The 4,702-nt window shown below is 47.7% G+C and overlaps 1 pseudogene; it reads left to right on the top strand.

Moving 5' to 3' along the window:
* The first annotated feature begins 446 nt into the window (after positions 1 to 446).
* On the top strand, positions 447 to 1,608 carry LOC101580092 (annotated as a pseudogene).
* Positions 1,609 to 4,702: the final 3,094 nt, after the last annotated feature.

The raw sequence follows: 4,702 nt of genomic DNA, 5'->3' as shown, positions 1-4,702 counted from the left end.
AGTGGGGGCAAAGCCTCTCAGTTCCAATTTCTTGGCTCTTGCTGTTCTGGCATCCCTCAGGCTGTTCCTCTTAGCTTCACTTTCCCTAGTTCCCGAGGGTCTGAAGCTCAGTAGGTTGTAATGTGAGAAGCATCAGATTTCTGCAAAAGTGAAACCAGGCCAGAGTATGGTCTCAGGCTCAGGCAACAGGTCTGGCCTGCGGCCCTCTCCACGCTCACCGCCAAGCCCGCCGGCAGAGGCCCGGGCTTTTCCACGGGCAGCCGACTCCACGCCCATGCATGCGCCACCTCCCCCCGCAGAGCCACATTTCATTCGGACAATGCGCGAGGCCGCTAGGGAGGAGGTGGAGCCAGCAGCTGGCAGCGAAGTGGAGAACCCAGCTGACCACCAGAGAGGGCAGGGAGGGGCCGAATCGCGAGGCCTGTGGGCCCAGAACCACCTCGACCTGGGAAACCTTTAACCCGGAAAGTTGTGGATTGGACAAAAGCTTCCCGCTAACCAGAGTCACTGAACCGAAGGGCTTGGGATGCAAAGTGCCTCAAGATGTCCTGCAGAGGCTGTTGGAATCCTTCCAAGAGAACCACTTCCCAGAAGATGAGCAGTTTCTGGGAGCCGCTACGCCAAGCCTTGGCACCGGAATGGATACTTGCGTCATTCCTTTGAGGCGCGGTGGTCTTTCCTTGGTTCAAACCACAGATCACATTTATCGTATTGTAGATGACCCTTACATGATGGGAGGGCAGCGTGTGCCCGTCCTCAGGGACCTGTACGCAGTGGGGGCCACAGAATGTGACAAATGCTGATGCTCCTTGGAGTCAGTAATAAAATGACTGACAGGCCAAGGAATAAAGTGATGCCCCTAATTATACAGGGTTTTAAAGATGCAGCAGAGGACACAGGAACATCTGTAACAGGTGGTCAAACAGTACTAAACCCTGGGTTGTCCTGGGCGGAGTCGCTACAACAGGCTGCCAACCCAGTGAATTTGTCATGCCAGAGAATGCAGTACCTGGAGACATGCTTGTGGTAACAAGCCCCTGGTACACAGGGGCTGTTGCTGTACCCAGTGGCTAGATAGTCCTGAGAAATGGAATAAAATTAAGCTGTGGTCACCCAAGAAGATGTTGAGTTGTCATACCAAGAAGCCAGGATGAACATGGCACGGCTCAACAGAACAGCTGTGAGACTTCCGCACATGTCCAGCGCCCATGTGGCCACTGACATCACATCACAGGTATCGGGATTTTGGGCCATGCACAGAACCTGGCCAAGCAATGGAGGAGCGAGGTCATTTGTGAGTCACAACCCTTCCGCACTAACAAAGATGGCTGCTGTGAGCAAGGCCTGTGGAGATACGCTTGGCCTCATGCATGGGACCTGCCCGGAGACATCAGGAGGCCTGCTAATCTGTTTACCACGTGAGCAAGAGGCTCAGCTCTGTGCAGAGATAAAGTCCCCAAATGAGGCAAAGGTCACCAAGCATGGATTATTGGGATTGTAGAGAAGGGCAACCGTACAGCCAGAATCATAGACAACCCCGCGATCACTGAAGTCGCACCACAAGTGGCCACTCAAAATGTGAATCCCACACCTGGTGCTACTTCTTAATCTAAAGAGATAGCCATTTGGTTTGTTGTTAAATACACATATTTCCTTTACCATAACTTCAATTAAAGACTACAGTATAAGCAGCAACAAAAATCACGTTGCGTCTACACATCTGGTGACCTTAGGTCGGTTTGTGAGTGGATACAACTAGTAAGATGAAAGCCGTGTCCTTCCTTCCCTGTTATGTTACCTGAAGGTGTGCCTGACCTTGAGGCAGCTTTGTCCAATACTGTTGATTCGTTTTGAATCTTAGACACCTATCTCCTGTCCCTCTTCCTAAAGGCTCTTCATAAAGGTGCTTTCCCACAGCACAGATGTTACCAAGGGGAATGTCACATGGCAGTTTATGGCTTTCATTTTGTGTGTATTCATCATCAGCCCAGTCCTTTGTGAAGTGTCTTGGATGGTCTTCTGGAGAGACAGACTCCGTAAGTGACACGCTGGTCTTGAGCAGTCTGAGCGGTGCGCGGTCCTTTGCGCCGTTGATGTGTAGAGCTGAGTCTGATCACTGGGAGCATCTCCGACCCGGCAGGACAGTCACCGTGCGAGCATCCAGGTCAGCAAGGCAAGCACTTCACACTGGGAAAGCCGTGGAAGACAACAAAGCGCTTGCTTGTTCTGCAGCCGTTCTGGGATGCACAGTAATAGCACTAGCTGTTTTCTTTACTGATAGAAAAACAAAGGATGCTTTTGCAATGAAATTAGATTTCATATAGTGCACAAGGAATTGCCTTATGATAAAGGCTCATGTATAGCACTCATAATTTAATATACAACTATGCAAATTTTAAAATACAATCAGTAATAAAGACTTCTGTGGGTGGTAGTGCTTAACACATTCCATATTTTCTAGAGTGATTTCAGCCTAACTTTTAGCATTGTTTTGCCCTTTGAGCCAGTCCTTTTTGTGCACACTTTTTGTGATCTGCGTTAAAAGCCTGCATGGCCTGCACTGCAGCTCTGACTTAAACTTGTTCCCCAAATAAATATTTCAGTTTTTAATTGCTCTTGTATAATCAGATGCCCCCTTTTAGTACTGTTTTAGAAGGGAGGGTTTTGCCTGAAGTACAATTTATTGGGCAAAACTAGATTTTAGTTTTATAGAACTTTTAAGTCTTTCAGGGGACCTATATTTTCTTGAGTTAAATTTTGTAGTTCTAGAACAAATAGGTGATCTAATAGGTGTTATCTGTGTTACATAAGACAGAGGCTTCCTTTTGCTTTAACCTACCAAGCAGTCAGAGATTCCCATCACTAAGCACAAAGGCACTGAATCCCCAAGTGACTGTCTTCATAGGAAAACACTGTGTCCCTGCAGCTTCAGAATGCTTCCTGCTTCTGGCACCAGGGCCACCCAAAACCCACGCATCCACACCGTAAGAAGCACCATCAGGAAGACAGTGCTCCCTGGAGCGAGAGCTCGTAGCAGGCACTCCTCCATGAGTCATGTGTGCTGCCGGGACTCGGGCCCCCACTCTGGAGGGCATCACAAAGCCACCACCAGAGAACTGGTGTGAATTGGACATTTGATAGGAATTTATACAGATATTGGTTCTCAAAAGCCACACAACAGTGGCCCACAAAATAAAATGTATGGGAAGCCTCTAAGTATGAGAGGAAAAAAAAGAGCAGCTTGTTTTGGCAAGGATATAAAGTCATAACCTTCTGTCTTGGAATCCTAGGAAAGACACATGACTGACAGTTCTATCAGCATGCCTCCGAGACCCAGCAGCCTTCAGCGAAGAGTTTGTGCAGTTTGAGGACTGAGGTTGCTTTATGCTCATAATGGGAATCCAGCCTGGGCCCTGAGAGGAGAGTCATTGGTAAGGACAGTGTTTCCCTCGTTGGGGAGAAGAGTAGGTGTTGATCGCTTGGTGTCTCATGTGAAGGAGGTGGCAGACACAGGGAGCGTGAGCGGAGTTGGATGGCAGTACAGTTGAGAGAGGCATAGACAGTTTTTAAAGATCAGCTGTGGATGATGTTGCAGGTAAAAGCTAAACACCAAGCAAACGAAGCCGAAGGGAAGCTGTCACTACAGCTAGGCCCAAGGAGTTAAAATGGGGACAGGCTCAGAAGGTCACTGCACATCAACTGTGCCTCAGGCATGGATGGATCCCATTGCAGCTTACATCTGCCACACCATCCCAGGCCTGCACATTCAGAGATGGGCTGCCCAGAAGTGACTGGCCAGGAGGCTGCCTCACTGCAGACTGTGCTGGCAGACCTCAGGACAGCGTGGAGCAGTAGGCCAGGAAACCTGAGAGGGCCAGGCTTGGCCCCACCCGCTCTGTGCATTCTAGGTTTCTTCCCAGTCTGTTCCCTGGCTGCCAGGAGGTGACCATGGTGACCCCAGAACCAAGCCCTTCTGCTGTGGTGTTTCTGCCTAGGAGCCAGCTGACCATGATTCAAGACTCTAAAAACCAACATTTCTTCTTTAAATTGTGAACATCGAGTATTTTGTCCTAGCAATGGAAAACTGATACTGAGCCATTACAGTCCTGGGTCCAGCAGAACAGAGCTTAACAAACAGCAACGTTGATTTCCCCCTTCCTCAAGCTCTGGTTTACGGCTGGTGCTTCCTGTTGGCCAGACCAGAAGATAAAGTTCCAAGCAGCAACGCGTTTAAGTGGGGGTGGGGGGCTAATAGAAGGGCAGAGCTGTGCCTGGAGACCCACGGGGCTTCACACTTTTCACAGAGTTGCACACATGTATATATACATGTGTGTATGTGTGCATGTGCATACATGTATATATACATGCTTGTCTGTGTGCATATATGTATTTTTTATGTATATTCTCAAAGTGGCATTCAACTTTTATGAGTAAATTTTATGTTTATAATTGCCTAAGGGCATTGCCAGATCTTTGGTCCTTTACTCAAGATGATTTTTCCTAGATTTCATAAAGAACAAAGTTTGTAACTAGAATTGTGTGGGATGCAGATAAATATTTTTAAAAATAAATCAAGATTTTCTTCCAGAAAATCAATTAGGATGATTTCTGAGTTGCCAAAATTATCTTTATTACATTCTTTAAGTATGTTTACCTCCTTCTCTAGCCATAAGTCAAAGTCAACTGGGTTAAATATATCTTA

Source organism: Octodon degus, unplaced genomic scaffold, assembly GCF_000260255.1.
Source record: "Octodon degus isolate 3935 unplaced genomic scaffold, OctDeg1.0 scaffold00054, whole genome shotgun sequence".
Lineage (NCBI taxonomy): Eukaryota > Metazoa > Chordata > Mammalia > Rodentia > Octodontidae > Octodon > Octodon degus.
Note: the sequence above shows the minus strand (reverse complement) of the source record. Positions and strands in the feature narration are given on the sequence as shown.